We start from the raw sequence: 23,027 nt of genomic DNA, 5'->3' as shown, positions 1-23,027 counted from the left end.
GCAGAAACTAACACAACAATGTCAGGCAAATATACTCCAATAAAGATGTTGAAAAAAAATAACTAAAGTAACTCAGTTTAGTTGAACTTTAAAAGTTCTTGCTTTTTGTTTTTTTTCATGACTGTTAATACTAAATTGAAGTTTTTTTGTGAACTTGGTAACATTTAAACGTAGATATGAGATCTACCAGCCCTGGAAATAAAAGCATTTCCTCTGACTTGTCTCTTGGATGATACTTTTAAACCAATTTTCAGTGTTTATTTAAGGTATTCTTTGTACCTGTCATGTTCCCTTGCTTTGAAGATGAGAATGATATGGTTCTAAGTTCTTTTATTTCCATTTCTCCTGAAAATTGCAAAAGGAACACAGTGCTAGTAACCAGTTCTCACAGGGTCTTGGGATATTATTTGCTCAGCAATTTTATCAGCAGAAACCTTAAAGAGAATCAGGGTTTACAAATAATGTCCCCATCCCTTTTGTTTGTATTAATTTAGTTTGTATTAATTATATCTGTTTTTAATTAGTTTGTATTAATTATATCAGGCTTTCTGTCCTCCATGTAAAACACCATTTGGGAAGGTCTGTATCACTTTTAGAGCTGCTACTACTCAAGGCCTCAGATCACTACCATTGTGGCATTGAGTCAGATTGGATAAATTCCCCTTAGACATATTTAAAATCCATGAAGTCCTGGGGAAATATCATCTAAAGGGCCATAAGATTAACTGATTTTGTCTCCAAAGGAAACAACTGAACGTTTCAACAGAAGGACTTCAGCTGGTTATAACCCATAAATCTGTCAGCAGAATTTATCCTCCACATCCATAAAATTAGGCAAACCTTCCCCCCACACCCTTCTATGTCATTTTGAATTATGTACTCTACATCACACAGAGCTCAACTATTTCTTGGCTGGTTGCTTATCTTTAAGAAGTCCGGGATGTGTTTTCTTTCCATGTCAATCTCTTTCTGATTTGGTGCTGGGGGTGAATTTGGTCATCTCTCAGCTTAAAAATTAATCTGAAATAGATAAGTGCAAACCACTTTTCATTATAACCAATGAGGTATAATTGGTTCTTTTGACAACTCACTGAACTGCCTTGATTTTCCTTACTGTTTTAAACCCTTTCTGATTCTTTTAAAATTTTCATCCCAACAATTCTACCAGTTATTTAACTTTCTCTAAGGGAAAATATTAGTTTCAGCTGCCTTAAATGAATCTATGTTGTTTCCCTGATATAAATCACCCACAACATGGTAATTACCACTTACAAAATACCACATATTTAGGACCATCATGCAGATGTATTGTACATAAGAGCAGAGCTGAGGGGGTAAATGGAAGTTGAAATTCAGTCTACTTTCCACTTGACAAATTGTCCTGCAAGAGAAAGGACTAAATTTTTCAACTTCGTGATAGGAATTATATTGGAAGCTATATAGATACTATTATATTTAGTCTGTCCCCAACATGCACAAGTTGGATTTTACTATCTCGATTTCACAGATGCAGAAACTGAGGCTCAGAAAAGTGAACTAGCTAGCCTAGGATAACATAGTAAGTGGAGGAGTCAGATTCAAATCTTGCTCTGCAGGGCTGCACAGCCCCTGCTTCTTTCCCATGAGCCCTGAGACCTTTACTGCACCAGACAAGGCACTGTGTCTTCTCTGAGCACGACCAGATTCAAAAGGCTTCCTCATGACTCTCTCAAGTGTTACAGATACTTTTGCTTATACTTTTTCCAGATCATTCTCATAGCATTGACCTGTATGAAGTGAAGATTTAGGAAAACCAAATTTGTGTTTAGTTCTTAGTCCAGCTTTTTGTTTGCAGAGTGACCATAGGGTTTCTCTTCTAGTTACACCTACTTTTATGATAGGGAAGACAAGCTCAAACAGAAGGAGCAGGAAGAGCCGTTATTGAATGATTACAGGGAGTTCTCAGGACAGCCTGAGAATAGCTCAGCACTAAACCAAAGGGAGATTAAGAACCAAATCTTGGGGGCTTCCCTGGCGGCGCAGTGGTTGAGAGTCCGCCTGCCGATGCAGGGGACACGGGTTCGTGCCCCGGTGCGGGAGAATTCCCACATGCCGCGGAGCGGCTGGGCCCGTGAGCCATGGCCACTGAGCCTGCGCGTCCGGAGCCTGTGCTCCGCAACGGGAGAGGCCACAGCAGTGAGAGGCCCGCGTACCGCAAAAAGAAAATAAAGAATCAAATCTCTAGAAAGGCAGTTCTGCTATGTGATAATCTCTCTTTTTTTTTTTTTTTTTCCTGTACACGGGCCTCTCACTGCTGTGGCCTCTCTCATTGCGGAGCACAGGCTCCGGACGCGCAGGCTCAGCGGCCATGGCTCACGGGCCCAGCCGCTCCGCGGCATGTGGGATCTTCCAGGACCGGGGCACGAACCCGTGTCCCGTGCATCGGCAGGCAGACTCTCAACCACTGTGCCGCCAGGGAAGCCCTGTGATACTCTGTTAATCTCACTTTCTTCTGTCTTCTCTTGGTAGGCCCTCTGCACATATGCTCATTTCTGCTCTATTTCTCCTCATTTCATTTTTCCTAGATGCTACTCCTTCAAGCTGTGTGTCTATATAGTCTGGTAATAGCAGCCTCAACCTGAAGATCACAAGACTTTGAAACTCCACAGTCAGAAATTCCCTTCTGTGTCTTCTGGTTCACATTTCCAAGTCGGAGGTCTAAGAGCCTTTGTTCGTTTTTCAAAGTCAAGGAATAGCCGGTTTATGGGTAGTCCACCCTTACTCAGGTGTCTATCCCTCATCCAATAAAGATGAAAGGACTGAGCCATATGGGATTACATATTATTTAAATAATCACTCTGCAAGTGCTATAGGTGGGAGAAGCCCCGTCAGGTACATGAGTAGCAAGTACCTAAGTTTCATCTCAAATACCTTCCAACCACTCTGGCATCAAACTGTGCTTATCCTCTGATAATCAACTTAGCAAGGGGAACTAATAGTCCCAAAGCAGAGTCATGGGGCAAATGGTCATAGTTTTCTTCCAAGGAAGAAGTTGTTATGATAAAAAATGTTGATAATTGTGGTTATTAAATAACTTTGTTGTTATTAGCTATAATTATTGATGATGTTGATCTGAAATAGTTAAAAATCTTCATATATTCATGACTCCCAGGTAAGCCTGTCTTTCAAACAGCTCTACAGGACCCTTTCCCTGATTTGTTATTTCCCAAGAAATTGATCTTAAGTGAAATTTCCCCAGGGGCTTCCTTAAGGTCAGGGCCTGCCCTATAAGAAGCTGTCCTCTGCAATGAGTCAGGCTAAGCACAGCATGTTATGATTGCATTAGACTGGAGCTCGGATCAGCAAGGCAGAATTGATTATAGACTAATCCAGAAATCTAGTCCTTAGAGAGACAGCAACCTGACTGATATCCAGCAAGAGAGGGCCCATCTTGTTTCCTTCAAGCAATAGCTAATTGATAAGGTCTAAAATCATCCCCATCACCCACTACCCCAATTTAATAAAATATCTTTTTAACCAAAATATTGATGCATGAAACAGCTTTTGTTCTCAACTTTGTGGGCCAAAAGAAATAGCAGAGAACAATGACAAATGAGGTGAATGCATAAACATTTTCCTTCCTTGTTTATCCAAGACTAGAGTCTCAGTCAAAGTAGTTTGTCATTGGCATACCAAGCACTAGCAAATCAAGAAACACTCCCAGTGAAATCTCTGCAAAGAGGAAAGGAAGCAGATTCCAACGTCTGCCATTCTGCCCTCTGTAGACTTACTACTCTGTGCAGCTGGGCATGTAAAGAGAGCGGCAGAGTTATCTATTTGCTGCTTGGACCATATTTGAACAACCACATGAGAAGCCTGGGGAGAAACAAACTGTTATCACTTCGATGAGTATTTGGTTGAGGAATTTCTCTTACAGATAGTGCAGGTGACGAGAGAGGCTTCTGGCTGTAAAGATTGTGTGTCAAGAATATCTGAAGGCTTCTTTAGTGTGGATGGCAAAGTCCTCTACACCTTAATTCTATAGCCTTTTATTTTATACGATCCACCTGATTCCTGGGCTCCAGCCACACCATGTTCACTTTCATCTCTGTGCTGACTTTCCTCAGTTGGGAGACCCACCTGCTCTTTCTCCATCTGACTCTTCCAACCCTTTAAGACACTGTCAACTTCTGCTGTCAGTGTCTCCAAACACCCTAATGCATAGAGAAAAATGACATTTACCTCCTTTAAATCTATACTTACATCTTATGGGAATTAAGTGTGCAGGCTATAGAGCCAGTTGATTTGGGACTGACTGTGTCATTTACTAGGGAAGAGGCTTTGGGAAATTTTCCTAATCTCTCTGCCTCATATACAAAGTAGAGATAATAATAATACCTATCTCATGCCATCATGGTGAGGACTGGAGAGCTCATATTGTTTTTAATGTAGTGTCTGCAAAAAGTGATTCTACCTTTACGCAGGTATGCATTTTAGTAAATGGACTGTACTTCATCTGAGGGCAGGGATTGTAAATTGTATGTCTTTGTAGATATAAAAATGCTTGTAGTTGGCAGACACTAAAATAAATATGAATTGGTTTACTTAGTCCTTACAGATGGGCACTTGGTGATTGTGATGAGCTGTGAATTAGCTTTCCTTTCTTCTTTCCTTTCAATATTTTTGAGCCTGTATTATATTTAAGGTTCTGTGGAAATATAGCAGGTCATGGCCCTGCCCTTAGGAAACAACATAAATAGACCCATGAGTAAATGATTGATTGGAACATGGGAAGAACAGTGCTATGACGTGGGTAACACAGGAGCAATGGGAGCACACAATGGGGAAGGTGACCCAAAAGAATCCCATCACACAGAACCAGAGCTCACAATTGTGGCATTTCTGACAAGGGTGTTATCCTTTCTGTACTAAAAAAAATAGATGGATGGTGAAATTACATGCCTGAGAGTTGCTCTAAGCTTTATGGGGAAAAAAAAAAACTTCAGGCGAAGACTGAGTCAGAATTGACAGTATTTCTTGAGATAAAAGAGGGGCTCAAGGGCTTCCCTGGTGGCGCAGTGGTTGAGAGTCTGCCTGCCGATGCGGGGGACGCGGGTTCGTGCCCCGGTCCGGGAAGATCCCACATGCCGCGGAGCGGCTGGGCCCGTGAGCCATGGCCGCTGAGCCTGCGTGTCCGGAGCCTGTGCTCCGCAACGGGAGAGGCCACAACAGTGAGAGGCCCGCGTACCACACAAAAAAAGAGGGGCTCAAGTTCACGCAGTTCACTGTGATATTGTTTTCCTTTGCAGATACTCGTCAAAAAGGCAAGGGGGAGAAGGAATAGTCATTTATATAGTTGGGATTCCTATGTACCTCCACTGCTGTACGAATTTTGAGGATATATTCAAAACTTCTTGAACTGACTGTAATAGTTTTATTTGGTGCCAGTTTAAGCAAGAACCAGGCAGCAAGCCATTCATTACTTAATTACTAGGCCATATTAAAATACAGCAATTTAATTGCAATTACTGTTATAATAATTTATTTTTAAAATGCCAGTGTATGCATTTGTATTTGACAGTCCATTTACTTTCAGTGTGGTACTGTGTGTGCCTCATTAAATTATAAAATGCAAGGTCATTAACCTTCAGTTCCACTTGCATGTTATTAAATAGCATCCTATCCCTTCTCTGGTTGAGACAGAATTGTTAGACCACTTATCTGTAACCATTTAATTTACCTGTGATCTTCCGAAAGCTTTTATTATTGCTAGTTCAGCAGGTGTGACCTGTGCCAAAAGCAGTTGGCACGCCTTGAACATCTGGCCAGGATCCAAAATTGGGTCAAGTCTCTTTAGTGCTCTTATTTTCCTTGTATTTGCCTTTGGTCATTAGTGATTATGGCAGCTCAGTACATGTTTTCATGTTCAGGATCATTAGGGTTTGGGGGGCTTTAAAGAGAGCACTTGGCATGTGACCAGGCGCACTGTAGATAGAACATGGAAGTAAAGCACTCCCTCTGCTTCTGAAGCCAAGATGGTACTTAGTGTTGAATGGTCAAGGCTGTTGAGCTCAGTGTTATGGATAATGAGTCTGGGATTTGTAGAGTGGAACTTCCCAGGTAGGTTCTTTTGCATAGTTAAAACCTGTGTTTCTTGAACACAGACCACTTACATTCTTGTTCCAGGCCAGCAATTCACATATCTTACTGGGTACATCTGAGCTAGAGACTGGACAGTCAATCTGACTTTTCATTCATGACTTTGGCAGAATAAGTAAAGAGTGAAAGAAATAAAAGGGAGCTGCCATTCATGTTGCTCCTACTGATGTGTTAGTTAATACTGAATGTGAAAGCTCTTAACTCATGTCCAAGTAAATTTCCCTTTAATGCTCTCAGAAAGGTGTTACTATAAACCCAGTTTTACAGGTAAAGAAATTGGGGCCCAGAGAGAAAAATTCACTTGCCCAAGTGTGTACAGTTACTAGGTAGCTGAGCTAGAATTTAAAGTCAGGTCTGCAGAACTCCAAAGCCTTTGCAACAGACCATAATTCGTTACCCTGTGGCACCACCATGTGCAAAGCTAAATCTCAGTTTCCCTGAGTTTAAGTATCCTGTCTAAGGAGTAATCATATTTGGTCCTTATCTTCCTTCTTTCTTTTGCTGACTCTCTAGGGATCACATTATTACTTGGTAAAATTGTTTACACTGAAGGAAAGAAGGAGCAGGCATAGAAACTATAAGGCAAATATAGTCAAATTTCAGATAATAGTAACTTTTGATCAATGAAGCAGCATGTACATATTTAAGATCCCAATATGAATGAAGAAGAAGAAAGGAAGAAAGGAGGAAAGAAAAATTTTCATAAAATTATATATATGTGTACAACATGATGTTTCAATATATGTCTACGTAGTAAAATGATTACTACAGTCAAGCTAATTCGTATATCCATATCCTCCTATAGTTACCTTTCTGTGTGTGTCATGAGAGAAGCTGAAATCTATTCTCTTAACAAATGTCCAGTATTCAATACAGTATTATTAACTGTAATCATCATGCTGTACGTTAGTTTTCTAAACTTAATCATCCCAAATAACTGCAACTTTGTACCCTTTGACCAATATGGCCCCATTTCCCCCACCTCCCTGCTCCTGGTAACCACCATTCTACTCTCTGCTTCTATGTATTTGACTTTTTTAGATTCTACATAAAGGGAGATCATGCGGTATATTTCTTTCTGTGTCTTATGAAAGAGATGTTTTTAATTAACCTTTTTTTAAAATGAATATCCTGTCTTTGTTAAGAGAGTCATTAATATATATATGTATATGATATTATTTTTATATTACTTTTATTGTATCTCATTTGCCTCCGCTGTGACAGCGTAAACTCATAAGAGTGATGCCTTTGGCTTTCTTGGTCATTCTAGAATCTGTTCTCAACTAGAACAGTGCTTGACACATAATCAGGTGTTCTGTGTTGAAACAGTGAATGAATATTATGACTACTGTTAATTATGCAGTGTGGCATTTTAGCAGTGTCCTCCAGGGTTTTGAATGCATAGGACTGTTTTTCCATTTACTAAACATCTGTATTTGTTGCCTTTTGTGTCTACTTTTTACAATGTCTCTCTGTATTTATTTTTCACTTCCAGTTGTTATGTGTTTAGTTTTCTGACTATGCCTGCCAAAAGCAGGTACTTTCTGATTCTAATATCAAGGCTGGAGTGAACTGGGGAAACAAATATTCAATTTTAAAAAAATGTTATATTAATTTATATTAATTATATCTATTAATATATCTTATATTATATATAATAATATATCTTATAATATAAATTATATTAATTAATTAATTATATAATATATCTCTCTTATATTAATTAAGAGAGGGTTTCAGGGTTTTGTCTATGAGTTAGCAGATCAATTTTAATGAATCTGAATTTGTAGCATCTGATTTGGGTACTCCTAAAGAAGACTAACTTTGTAGTTTGAGGTTCTCCCTCTCTCTGTCTCTCTCTGTCTCTCTCTGTCTCTCTCTGTCTCTCTCTCTCTCTCTCTCTCTCTCTCTCTCTCTCTCTCTTTCCCTCCCTCTCCCTCCCTCTTTCCCTCTCCCCCTCTCCCCTTCCCCCCTCTTCTTTTTCCCCCTCTACCAACCCATGACAAATCTCACATTTCTCAAAGGACACTGTGATGGAGCTCTTCTTTATAAATCTAAAGCCTTTTTGCTATTGTTGTTATTGGTCTTTCCAAAAGCGCCTTCTCAATGACACGTCCATAAAATTTTCCCATTAATTTCCTCTTGTGTCCCTCCAGTGTGCATTAAGCGGATGTTTTATTTTTTGTAAAGTTTAGGTGATTGAGGGAAGCATAAAAATACTAGCTGATGGAAGTGAATGAGTCCAGGAAAGAAATGGAATATAAGACTTTGCAGAGGGTCCTAATTGTATCCATTGTTCCTGCTTTATGAACCTGGCCCTCGATGGAAGAGTCATGACAATGGATTAAATAGTGACTCCTATTTCTACATGCTTAATATGAAACTTAAAGACCAATGAATGTAAAAGATCATTCTCTCAACCCTACACACAATGAGTCTCTTTGGGTTACATCCATAAATGCCATCCGACAGTTTTGTGTTGTTTTAAATCCTAATACAAGTTAAGCAGATCAATATTTTATAGTTTCTTAATAAAATCCCAGACATGAACCCCAGTCTAACCTTGAGTTAGGGAACTGGCAGAGCAATTGTGAGTCTGGCTGGTTAGAAAGCAGACAGTTTGGTGTTTCAGATACTTGACGTTTCTAAGGAAATTTTCAAGTTATCCTCAAAGGTAACTACTCTCTTATGGGAAGAGATTCATGTGAAAATCAGGATGCTGCATTCAAGTCCAGGTTCCAACCCTATCTCTGTCATATGGGCAGGCACCTTCTTTCTCAGGATCTCCGTCCTAGGACCAGGATAGGGTGAGGCAAGGGGGATGCCTAGGGCACAAAATTTAAGGAGGCCCATTAAAAATACTCTCAGCGCTGTTTTCGTGAAAGTGCAGTGTCAGCCCTGAGAATTACTGGCTTCTGAAATTTTGCACCCTAAGCACTTCATCTGCTTTACCTCAGTGCAGGCCCTGCTGGGTCCTCTTTCTTCACAGTAAATGGTTTGACCTTAATTAGAAGTTCCCAAAGTGGGACACATAGAACAAGAGTTTTTTGCCTGCTTTAGAAAATGAAGTTCTGTAGGTAGGGGCAGATGAGTTTAGGAAATGTAGAATAATACATCCCCATCGTGAAAAATGGCAATACATCTTATTGGCTCTGACCTGAGATACCCTATAGAAAATATACCTACTCAACTTGATGTAATTCGCTGTTTCCAAAATCATTGATTATCAAAAATTTTGCTCTTCCCTGCTTAATAACTGAAAAATTGTGTCATCTTAGTCAAACTGTACATCAGGCACTCTGCATACAATTTCTGAATTAATCCTTGGGACAGCCCTATGAGGTCAGCACAATTACTAACCACAGTTTACAAAGGAGGAAACAGACTGAGAGATAAAGTAAAATCATTAGAAGAGACATTTGTGCTTTACCAATACGCTTCCTTGTCATTATGTTGGACTTCATATCGCATAGAGTTTTCTTGTGTTTCTTATTTCTTTCAAAATTAGCACGACATCTTATTTCAGAATAATGAAAATTATTTTTGTATGAATGAAGTAGCAGCTTTGGCCTACGCTTGTCTTTCTCTTTTTTTCCTCTTTATAAACTTCTTGCCTCAACCGATTTGTGATGAAGCTTTTATTTACCTCTAAGCCCCCAGCCTGCCATGCTATCATAATTTTTCAGCATTGACTGGCTCAACAGGCTTCCACATACTCCTGAGCAATGTGAATTTCAACCCCAGAGTTGCTCAGCTCTGCCACTGAGATCAATAGACAGAACTGTAAGATGGTGGTATTGAATAGCACTTTGTACAGAGTTGGTTGACCAGAGTATGAAGAGGGAAGCAGGTGATAGAGTGAACAGCGGTCTCCAGAAGATCCTCTGTAAAAGGAAACACTTCTTCTATGGAGTATTTGATCCTCACTGGAAGCTCATTATTGAGCACCAATTTTTATCAGGGACTGTCCCAGAACCTAGACATGCAATGGTGGAAAGATATACACAATCCATGTTCTCTTATAATTTATAATCTGGTAGTCTTGTATCCTACACAGATGCCCAAGTAAAGCTAATGAATGAATTGTGAATTGAGAAAATCACTTCTCAACACTTCTCTCCACTGTCCCTTGTGATTGGCGTAATACATCAATTTAAGGGGCTGAGAGATGTTTCAGCTATGTCCACAGAGAGTTGTATTTATATTTAGAAACTCAATCTCTCAGCAGTCCACAAGCTGTGGGTTCAAATACAACTTCCATTAGTCCATATTCTAGGAGGCTGAATACATATTTTGGCTTCAGTGACAGTGACATATAAAATTCCCTCAGGAATTGAACTGACTGCTGAACTGCAGGACTTTATGTTTGGGTGAAACTAATGCAATTCAAGTTGACTACACTTGATACAGATCTTTTTCTGGGTCCATTAGAGAATTTTGCTGACTTCCTCTTAGCAAGTGAGTAAATAATTGGCCCCAACACATATTTGAGGGCTGGGTCAGCTCAACCTCTTATCACATTCTGAATCCTACTTTGGAATGAGATCACCATCTTGATTTTATGCTCTGTCCTGTCGCTATCATCCTTATATGTTAGGGCATGTTTGCCTGGCTGGTGGAGCAGCTTGTCAATTAGTTATCTGTATATGGGACAAGGTTGCATCCTGGGAGAAAACTCATTCTCAGGGAGATGGAGTTTTTCTTGTAAAGCCTCATCATCAGGAAAGAGATGATTGTTTCTCAGCACGGCATGGAAGGTTTAGAGCGTGCATCCATTAGGGTTCTGATCATTTCTTCTCCTTTCATTTCATTAGATTTCAAGAGCTTGAACAATATAGAACATGTATTACTCATCTTTGAATTCTGATATCTACCATAGTGCCTGGTCCATTGTAGGTACTCAATAAATATTTTTAAATAAATAGAAATTACAGGGTTAGGGTTAGGCTTAGGGAATGACTGGAATTAGAGTAGGTTTTTTTCTGTATGCTCGGAACTCCTCTAGAAGTTTACATATGTGATATCCTTTATTAGCTACAATAACCCTTTGGGGTGGGTGGTGATATTGTTATCCTTATTTTTAGATGAAGAAATTAAGGCTTAGAAAAGCTAAGTGAATTGATTAAGTTCACATGGCTGGTAAAGAGGCATCTGGCCCCAGGATTATGTGGCTCTGCATCTCAAGGTGCTTCCTAATTATTCTTGGGCTGAATTCAACATGAACCTCTAGCTAAATATTTAGGAGACAGTACAAAAATTAAGACAGTCTACCAGACCCAACAGTATTTTTTAAATTGATATAATTAACTCAAAATAGCATGTCTGGGGCTTCCTGCATGGCGCGGTGGTTAAGAATCTGCCTGCCAATGCAGGGGACATGGGTTCGAACCCTGGTCCAGGAAGATCACACATGCTGCAGAGCAAATAAGCCCATGCGCCACAACTACTGAGCCCACGTGCCACAACTACTGAGCCCACGTGCTACAACTACTGAAACCTGCGCACCTAGAGCCCGCAAGAGAAGCCACTGCAATGAGAAGCCTGCGCACTGCAACTAGAGTAAGCTGTGCGCAGTAACGGAGACCCAATGCCGCCAAAAATAAATAAATAAAATAAATTAAAAAAAAATAGCATGGCTATCAAATGCTCTGATGCTGAATATTAGTATGCTAAGAATTCTTAGACTCTGAATCTAAAGATGAGAACAGGTTATAAAGATCATCTAATCAGTTGCTACCTTGCTTCTATTAGGTTCTAGGACTTAAGTATGTTGCTATTGTTGAAGGTGTAGAATATCTATCTGAGGAGTAAAGGGAAGCCCCCTTGATATTATTTTAGTGTCTGAATTCAGGTGTAACCAATGATCTACCTCCAGATTTCCTTCAACTTCCTAGTTTTGTTGGGCATTAAACAAATTTTCTCTCTTTTTTTTTTTATTAAAAGATATTTTGGGTTGGATTTTTCTCAATTTAAATAATAATAGTTCTGGTAAATATAACATACAGTCTACCTACCAGTTCTAAATCTATGGTTTTCCCATGACCATCTGGTGAAATGGTGTCATAACTGGGACTAGGAATGCATACTCCTTTACATACCAGTCTGGAATTGACATGAGTCCTTCTGAGTTTGAATTCTATAGATTGGAACTGGATTCTGGGTCACCTAAGTTATTTTTTTCAGCTTTATTGAGGTATAATTGACAAATACAATTGTCAGATATTTAAGCTGTACATTGTGATAATTTGACATATGTGTACATTGTGAAAGGATTCCTCCCTACTAGTTAACACACCCATAACCTCAAATATTGATATATATGAAGTATATTGAAATATATGCATATATATTTGTGTGAGAACATTTAAGTTTTACTTTTTTAGCTAATTTCAATTATACAACACAGTGTTATATAGTATAAATGTTCTGTAGTATAATCAGCTATAGTATGATCAGTACTCAGTGGCTAATGCCCCAGGAAGCAGAAACTCAATATAGAGAGCAGGGTGGCAAAATTATTGAGGAGACACAAGAAATTAAATTGCAAAAGGAAACTCTTCAGAATTAAAAGGAACATTAGTAAAGCAAAAAAAAAAAGAAAAAAAGAAAGGAATGGCGTTTTTAAAATGCAGTTGCAAATGAAGATGTGTGTCTTGGAATAATAAAAGGGAAAATATCAACTTGATACAGAAATAAAAAAATCAAAGGATTGAAGGAACATTAAAAGCATTACAGAGTTCTAAATAGTCTTTACAAAAATGAGTGAAATGGAACAAAAAGCCTAGTTACGTCATCTAGCTAAAAGAGGCTCATCATTAGCAACTGAATGAAATTGAGAAATACTATGCCACAATAGCAGGTCAATTTGGATTCGTAAAAGAGAATCATGAAAAGTTAGAACAAAATGAAAGAACTCAGGAAGAGACAATCACCATGTAACACTTGCACTGGCCTCTTGTTACCATTCCAAGAAAGAAGACAGTCCCAAAAATGGAAAGTGGAGAAATAAAAATAACGTATTCTTTGATCATATACATCACTGAGTGCTCAAATCAACGAACACAAGAAACTGCCCAACTTTGGACCCCCGTCATGTGAAAGAATAAATTTCCTTATTATTTGAGGTTTAAGTGTGGTTTTCTGATACTTGTAACCAGAGCATCCTAACTCATATTGGCATTTTGTGTTTTTCACTGCAGAATATTTTGTTCTGTACAAACTAATAGATGCTTAAAATATATTATTTTTATAACATCTATATGATAGTCCATTTTTTAAAGGTCTGCTGGTACTTTAACAAAATTCCTCTGACTCCCTGAAAAAAAAATCTATCACACAATGGATTTTATAGTATAACAGTGTTATATAATATAATCAACTATAGTCACCATGTTCTATTAGATCCTCAGACCTTATTCATCTTATAGCCATATATGAACCCATTTAAATTCTTACTTGTGTTAATTTTTTTCTGTGTAGTGACTACATGTCACATTTTCCTTACTGTCGGGAAAAATATGACATCTGTGGATTTTTATACCTGAATTTTGCTGCACCAGCAATTATACTTACTTACACTGTCTCATGTATTATTTGGACAACTTCTCCTTCACTGACAATGCCTAAGCATTCAGCAGCCACTGGCCTTTTCTTATTGACCATGTTAAGAAAACACAAGGTTTGTTCAAGGGTTTTCTGACATTTGGACATATTCTCATTTATCTGGCCTTCAGATATTTCCTGTAGTTTTTGGCGTAAGTCAATCAACACTAGTGAATTACATTATATATTCTTATTGGGGAGTATAATGGCTATTTTTAAGTAAGAATATAAAGTCAGCTGAAAACACTTAAGGTTAAAGCAACAATTTAAAAACCTCTTTATTATGTTTTGGAATATTGCTGGGTTCATTTTTTTAATTTATCTCTCTTCAGCAGATTTGGTATATTTTCATAATTAATTATATTAGCAATGTTTCATAATTCAGTGAAGTTGTAATAACATTTTAGATGCACAATCATTTATCACCCAAGCAGACAGGCACCTCTTTCTCAAGCATTCATTGTATCAATTTAATATAAAACCTAACCTAATAACCTTTCAGCTTCACATATCTCAGGATAAGAAGTTGAACTCAAATCATCTAAGCTTTCAATATGTGGGTCATATGACCCACATTAAAAGTAGAATACTCCATGTGATAAATAATTTTTGTTTGCTGATTGGTAAGTGTACTTAATAAAAAGTTTTATTAACTTTATAGAAATGAATGGATTTAATGTGAAATGGTACCTGTACCATAAATTTGATTATTTAATTTGACTTAAATGTGTGCACATTTTCTACTGGTCTTTTTTTCCTACATATTTGTTGTAAAAATATTCAGCAAATGCCATAGTTAAATATGTTAATTTAATATGCATGAAATAATTACAGGAAATTCAAGATGGTTATATGACACATGTTTTCTAAGTTAAATACCAAATTTGTGGCCCAAACAGCAACTGCACTGAGACTTGAGCTGAATGCCAGTTGCAGGGCTCTTAACCTAAGGTTAGGGTAGGCTTCAGTGAAATTGTATGCATATGTTTATAATTATATGTACATACACTTTCTTCTGTTAAGTGTGCATAGCTTTCATATGAGTCTCAATGAAGCCCATAACCAATACCATCTAAGTTCTACTGATATAATAGTTTCTCCATTGGTATAATTGAAGACAATAGATTTTATTTTCCTTAAATTTCACTCCACCTCCCAGATTGTGATCATTCATCTTGTGTGTTCACTGAGTTCCTTCCTTCCTTCCTTTTTTCCTTCTTTCTTTTTTTCCTTCCTTTTTAGGAAGTGATGTAGTTGAACTCCCTCATTTTATAGATGAAAATAAGTTCTACTGAGGCATAACAGCTTTCCAAAGTTGTATGGTTTGTCCCTCTCTTGTCTGGGAGCTGCATGTTAGGGTGTTTTGAAATCAGGTTCTATCAAAGGAATATTTTATATAAAAGTTGTTAGGAAGGAGTAGTGAGAATAAAAATACACAGACAATAAGAGGAGGGTCATGACTGCAGAATTGACATGGGCAATGAATTCACTAAGCCATAGACAGAAGTTTTATCTTTTAACAAAGTGAAGGACCAGAAATATTATAGGAATTTAGGAAATGGAGTCAGAAATTACATAGTAACAGAAATAAAGCACAGAGGGTCAAGGCAGAAAACAGTGCTGCTCAATTGCTTGGAAGAGGTGGCATGGTATGATGTCTGGGCCTTCTACAAATAGACTGTGTTAAGTTGCTTGAGAGGGGCAGCTGCACTCAAAGCCCAAATCTGCTCTGCCGTCCCTCTTCCATCTGGCTTCCCACACACAGGCTTCTCTCTCTATGACAACAAATTCAGGAACTACTTAAGAACTGGAAGCTTCTAGAATGAACTAGCATAGAGGAGGACAATTGGGGCTTTGGTGATGAGGGAGCTTGGGCCTGTCATAGCAAATGGAGAGAAAGGATGAGATTAAAAATGTAAGTCATGTCTTGGCTATTGTAAACAGTGCTGCAATGAACATTGGGGTGCATGTATCCTTTCAAACCATGTTTTTCTCCAAATATATGCCCAGGAGAGGAATTGCTGGAGCATATGGTAGCTCTATTTTTACTTTCTTAAGGAACCTTCATACTGTCCTCCATAGTGGCTGCACCAATTTACATTCCCACCAGCAGTGTAGGAGGGTTTCCTTCTCTCCACACCTTCTCCAGCATTTATTGTTTGTAGACTTTTTTATGATGGCCATTTTGACTGGTGTGAGGTGATATCTCATTGTAGTTTTGATATGCATTTCTCCGATAATTAGCAATGTCGAGCATCTTTTCATGTGCCTCTTGGCTATCTGTATGTTTTCTTTGAAGAAATGTCTATTTAGGTCTTCTGTCAATTTTTTGACTAGGCTGTTTGTTTTTTGATATTGAGTTACATGAGCTGTTTGTAACTTTTGGAGATTATAGAAGCATCCTAAATGTCCATTGACAGATGAATATACAAAGAAGATGTGATACATATATACAATGGAATATTACTCAGCCATTTAAAAGAATGAAATAGTGCCAGTTGCAGCAACATGGATGGACCTAGGGATTATCATACTAAGTGAAGTAAGTCAGACAGAGAAAGACAAATATCATATGATATCACTTATATGTGGAATCTAAAAAAAAAAAGATACAAATGAACTTATTTACAAAATAGAAATAGACTCACAGACTTACAGAATGAACTTATGGTTACCAGGGGGGTAGGGTAGGGGGGAGGGATAGATTGGGAGTTTGGGATTGACATGTGCACCCTGTTACATTTAAAATAGATAACCAACAAGGGCCTACTGTATAGCACAAGAAACTCTGCTCAATACTCTGTAATAACCTAACTGTGAAAAGAATTTGAAAAAGAAGAGATACATGTATATTTGGTTCACTCTTCTGTGCACCTGAAACAAACACAATATTGTTAATCAACTGTATTCCAATATAAAATAAAATTTAAAAAAATTCAAGTCAGGAGCACACAGGGTGTTCACTAAGCATCAGATCAAAGCCTAGCCCCTTATTTCCACACAGTGGAAAGAGGGCCATATAGCTGAGTGATCTAGTCTCTGCTTCCCTGTAAGGTATCTTCATTATGAAAGGGCTCTCATGTAGCATTCAAGAGCTGCTCACTGCCTGGACACCTGACATACTAAGAGGTAAGATTTCTGAGTGCTTTCTTGGGGAAATTTCCATGACCAAGGTTTAGATAGTCTAAGGTCATTCAGTAAATGGAAAGAATGGTGTAGGGGAAAAGAGCATGAGATTTTTGGAGGCCAAATAACGCAAATTAAGTCAACTTAGTAATTTCATCGCTAAGCAGTTTCCCCACATGACAAAAGTACAGATACATATGCATTGGATTTGGTACAGAATTTCATTAGGTTGTGGATGTGGCAGAAGGTTGTAAAACTCTTTATAAATGTTAGCTTACTTATTTATTTAAAAGATAAATATATGTTCCTGGGACTTGTAAGGCCCAGAAACCATTTGGAGGTTAAGCTTGCATATAGTAAACAGTTCAATGCCCAAATGGGGCACAGTGGGAACCTCTCCCTCTGCTATTTGTCCCCACAGAGGAGCTGGAAGCATCATGTGCCAACTCGTAGCATGAGGCCCATCAGAACTCTTCCAGGTCTGACCATTTCTCTGTGGGGAGATTTTCCAGTGAAATACTCCTACTGTAGCTTCTCTGGGCAGGAGGGATTGAGAGCAGGAGGGAGGGGAGGCTAGATCCCAGATGAGTCAACAGCTCCTGAGCCCGGTGGTGGAGCAAGCATTTGACCTCTCACCCTCCTATCTTGAGTGGGAGGAGACAAATTAGCTTCTTTGAGGAAAAAAAAAAAAAAAGAAAAGGACCTAATGTCAGAATTAGGGGGGTCCCTCTGTTCACATCTCTGAAAAGCATGATGTGATGGGAAGAGATCTGGACTTGGAGGTAAGAGAATGCTTTCCAGGCTGGCCACTCCATTACCTCACCTTGGGATCTTCAGGAGTTCATTTGACTTTTCTGTTTTCCCATCTGTAAAAATGGGATATCAAATACATCCTATTGTCCTTATGAACTGTTATGAACTGTATTTGAAAAGCTTTTAAAAGTCACGATGTTATAAAGAGATAGGAGCTAGGTAAGCACACATTACCCACCCCCTATATTGTTTATATTGTGAGGCCAATCCAACTCTCTTTATTTATGAGACACTAGATTGCACCTTCTTGTGACTTTGGCAAGTATAAAATATCTTTAAGCCCTACTTTACCTGTGGAAGTGGTTAAATCTCTGCTTTACTTCACTCATGAGGTTTAATGTGCTTCTACCATTTTGAATGAAGTGGAGAAATTTACTGCCATTTGGATCTCTTTATTCTCCCTACATTAAAAATACTTTTTTATATTATTTATAATTCTGTAATTTTATTTCCTCTACATCCATTGAGCAACATGTCATATGGTGCTACTATTCTTGTTTCAGTGATCAAATATTATTTAAGAAGCTTATGAGAAGTAGCTTAGGATATTATATTTACCCCGAATTTTACCCTTTCTGAAATTCCATGCCTCCTTCTCTGCTTTCCTCTCGCTTTAGAGAACTTACTTCAGTGCTTCATTGAGGGTAGTTAGGCTAGCAACAAATTCTCTTAGTTTTCTTTTGTCTGATAATGTGTTTATATTCCCTTGATTTCTGAAGGATATTTTTACGAGATATAGAAATCATGGCTGGTATTCTTTTCTTTCAGTACTTGAAAAATATTCCATTTCCTTCTGGCCTGTGTGTTTTCAGATCAGAAGTCTTCTGTTTTTGTAATTGGGGTTTCCCTATACATGATGTGTCATTTTTCTCTGACTTCTTTCAAGAATTTTTGTCTTTTGTTTTCAGAAGCTTAATTATTATCTTTGAATTTATTCTATTTGTAGCTCACTTAGCTTCTTGAATCTGTAGGTTTATGAAGTTCACGATATTTGGGGTTTTCAGCAATTATTTCTTCTGATACATTTTCAATCTTATTCTCTCTCTCTCTCTCCTTTGCTACTGAGACTCTGATTTGAATGTTAGATCTTTTGTTACTGTAACATAGGTTCCTTATATTCTGTTAATTCTTTATGGTCTACTTTCTCTCTGTTACTCTGATTTGGTAAATTGTATTGCTCTATCCTCAAGTTCACTGATTCTATCCTCTGTCATTTCCACGTTACTTCTGAGCCCATCCAGCAAGTTTATTCTATTTTGTTTTCTTTTTTCTTTTTTTCTGCATTTTTCAGTCCTGGAATTTCTATTTGGTTCTCTTTAATAACATATTTCTTGACTGAAATGTTCTATTTATTCATTAGTTTCAAGTTAATTGATTATTGTGCATTGAAGCATTTTTATGATGGCTGCTTTAAAAACCTTGTCAGATGATTTCAACATCGGATTCATTTCAGTGTTGGAATATGTTGATGATCATTTTTCATTTAAGTCATGATCTTCCTGGATTTTGATGAGTGATTTTTTGTTGTATCATGTACAGTTTGAATATTATGAGATTCTGAATCCTGCTTTACCCCTATTGAGGTGTGGTGTGAGGGCAGGTGAACATATATGTACAGCTTTCTGCTGCCGCCCACCATCCCCCTGGCAAAAGTGTGGTGCTGCTTCATTGTAAATGGATCAGGTGGAAGTTTAGCACCCATCTCTGTCCACTAACACCTTCCTGGCAAATGTGGGGCCCTGATTTAAGCTCCCTGCCATGCCCGGTTGACACCAGGGAAGGGGAAAACAGAGAGCTGACTTATACCACTGTACTGCTGCAGGTTGAGAGCTGAAGCTCAGCTGTGCCCCACTGGGCCTTGTTGATACTTGGGGAGGGGAGAAAGGAAGCAGAGTTCCAGAGTTACTGCAGGGCTCTGCTGCTACCACCGTGGCAGGGGAATTAGAGTACTTCCTACTTCCATTGTGCAAGAGACAGAGATCGGTTCCTTGCTGTGCCCTATTGACACTACTTAGACATGGGATATGGAACACCACCTTCTTTCAATTGGGCAGAGGATTGGAGATTAGCTCCCCATTCATGGGCAGAGGAATTGGAGCTCCACTGCCTGCTTCCACAAGGCACTTCTCTGGAGGTGGGATAGAAGGTCAGTTCCCACTCAGCTCCATTGAAACTGTGAGAGTAGTATGTGTATATGGCTTTTCTGTTGGTGTTTGGCTGGAGTAGATTGGGTATTGCTAAATTTTCTTCTTACCCACCTATTTTCTGGTCCTTTGGCTAAGAGAGACAGGCTCTTCTGGGGAAAAAGAAAAATCATAATGTTTCTGTGCCTGTCAGCACTTCTGGGTTGGAGGGTTCTGAAATACTCTGTCCAGGATATATGGGAGCCAATAAGAAAACCAGGGAAACTCATTACCATGTTCTTCCTCAAGTCTTGAGTTCTCTAGGCAGTCCACCCTCAAGGGTCTTCCTATGCTTGCTTATTATCTTATGTTCAGGGCTTTTTAGTTGGGCTAAAGGAGAAAGGCCACTCTTTCATGGCCAGAACCAGAAGTCCTCTGATAATGTGCTTTTAAATTGTAAAGTCCAACATAAATGTAAGAAACTATTTTCAAGATTAAATCCAAGGAACAATGATTTAGACAACTGTATAGAAGAGAAATTATGTTACTTCAAAGAATAAGCTCTTTTCTTCTCTCTGGAAGCATTATTTTCATCCTAACAATAAATATGGTAATGACAAATTTTCAGAATTTAGTTTACTAAAACAGATTTTCTCCACGGAATGACTTCTGGTAGCCTTTTGTTATACAGATTGTGCCTTTTAAATGTATTTCATAATTCTTACTTTTCAGAAATTTAACATGTTCATCACTTCACTAAGTGAACAAGTATGCTAGTCATTCTTAATGCCTGAATTAACAAAGATAAAAGAATCTGTGTTGAAGTAAACTCTTCCTTTGTCTTGTTAAAGAAAAAAAAAATCTCCCCATAGAACCTGAACTTCTTGTCTTATAAGTTATCCTCTAATTAGAGAAGATAAGGAATAGGCTAGTTTTGTTCTTAATCTGAGTTTCATTACAGTATAGTGTTCTACAGTGACAAAACATGGTCCCTCATATTACAAACACAACATTTCTAATCTTCCGGCTTGATATCACTTCTTAGCATACTATTAAGTGCCTAGGAGTCCCTTTACATCTCATAAAAGCCAGTACCCCTGCCATTCATTGGATGTGCTTGCTGTGGTTGCTCAATGTGGCTTGTGTAAGTGATGCTAAGCCTCATCTCACCAAAAATCTGTTTCCAAATATGTGTTTATCAAGAATGCACCTAGAATTGTGCTACAAGATCTAATGGATGGACTAAGGTACTTATTAATTCAAAATGCTATTGGTAATGATTTTTATAAAAATGTACATTATAAAAGATGAAAGGAGTTTACAGCTAAGTAAGGAATGCACAAAACTCTTAAAGATGCTGCAGAATCACAGCCAGAACCCATGAGAAGCTCTAGAGTCTGAATTGCGCCACGCTATTGGTCTAATCATGAGTCTAGGAGACTGGGCTTTTATACCTTCAGCTCAGTCACTACTTGTCTGTGGCCTACCTAGTCTTTTGGTGATAGAGGGTAATGTTTCAGGCAAGGCAGCTTCTGTCTGAGAGCAGTTCTCAGGGGAGGTGGTTATTGTGAGGTGTTATGGGAGTCGTGGGATGTATGCTCCTGTACATGTGTTATGGTTTACTTCGTGTTTCCCCTAAATTCGTATGTTGAAACCCTAACTCCCAATATTTCAGAATGTTACTTTATTTGGAGATAGGATCTTTACAGGGCTAATCAAGTTAAAGGGAAGTCATTAGAATGGACCATAATCCAATATGACCGATGTACTTATAAACGAAGGAAATTAGGATACAGAGAGTGGCATGCATAGAGGGGAGACAATGTCAAGAGACACAGGGAGAAGACAGGCATCAACAAGCCAAGGAGAGAAGCCTGAAGCATCCTTCCCTAGTACTGTCGGAAGGAACCAACTCTGCTAACACCTTGGCCTCAGACTTATAGGTCCCAGAGCTGTAAGACAGTACGTTTCTATTTTTAAAGCCTCTTCATTTGTGGTGCTTTGTTACAGCAGCCCTAGAAAACGAATACATTCAAATTTAGCTAATATCTCTCTTCTCTGAGCATTTGGGACATAGAATCAAGAAAGAACTTGAAATCTGCCCCTCTCTGGGAAGAAGCTATATACTGTAAAACTTGAGAGTACTTGTTCCTCTTAAGTTTTAGACATGTGGAGAAAGTTAGTTTTTGATAGGAGAGAAAAATGAAGCTACTATCCAGAGAGAAGTTGACACAAGAGAGAGAAGGAGCACACCCTAATGGCTCTGTTTTATTTGAAGTTCTCCTTTATCAGCAGGAAAAAATAAATATTCCTGGATAGGGCTGGTTAGCTCCAAGGCCTACAAATGTACTGTCCTACAACACAGGCTACCAGGTAAAGGGTTAGGTGGCAACAGGCAAAGTGATTATAATTCTCAGCCACAGAGGCTAGAACATTACCTCAAATAGATGATTTTCCTAGAGGTTTGGGAAGATGCCAGGTACATGAAGAGAATCTTCAACATAAATAATTCCCCAATTTGTAAGCATTTTCATGAGGAGAAAAATCTAATTTAGAAAGTCATCTTAGGAAAGGAGAAATGCAACTTATTTAAGACAGAAATATTTAGCAGGTAAGACATATATCTAGTTAAGGTGGTGAGAATGAAATTAAATGAAACATAATATTTCTATAGATTCATATTTTTCCAGTTATATTACTCAGATTTAAAAATCTGTGAGGTAGGAAGTTTGGGTTATGACTTACCTAGATGGGGTCTTGTGTACACTTTTTATGGGCTCTAAACGCAGGCGATGCAACACCCTACTTTATGGGCTGTACGGGAATGCACAGGATCCTGAAGATGGACGGGAAAACACCTCTACTGTGTTCCTGAAGTTAATATATATCTACTCTAATAATCAGTCTGCTTTAGAAATCTTCCCTGTGCCCTCCCTGAAGATGAATGGCTTTTAAAATAACTACTATAAAGGTTCAACTGCTTTGTCCTCTGTACTGTCATCTTCCTGGGATTGCATTTCAGGTGAAGTCTCAGGGGTCCACAGTAAATGTTTGAAGTTACCCATGACTAAATTTACTACCTGCAGCACTCAAACAAGAACAAGTAGTGCAGCTAGTATTTCCCTCAGTGAATTACTCTGATAACCTCTCATAATATTTAACTCATGTTGTGTTAGCAGGTGATGGATCCAGTTATCCAATGGGAGAGAAGTAAATTCACACGGT

The 23,027-nt window shown here is 38.4% G+C and overlaps 1 long non-coding RNA gene across 1 annotated transcript in view; it reads left to right on the top strand.

The window, feature by feature from the left end:
- The window catches only part of LOC125961006 (uncharacterized), an 807,507-nt gene that overhangs the window by 695 nt on the left and 783,785 nt on the right, over nucleotides 1-23,027 (top strand). The window lies entirely within an intron of this gene.

The sequence above is a fragment of the Orcinus orca genome, chromosome 14, assembly GCF_937001465.1.
Source record: "Orcinus orca chromosome 14, mOrcOrc1.1, whole genome shotgun sequence".
Lineage (NCBI taxonomy): Eukaryota > Metazoa > Chordata > Mammalia > Artiodactyla > Delphinidae > Orcinus > Orcinus orca.
The sequence above is the reverse complement of the archived record's forward strand: the minus strand, read 5'-3'. Positions and strand labels throughout refer to the sequence as shown.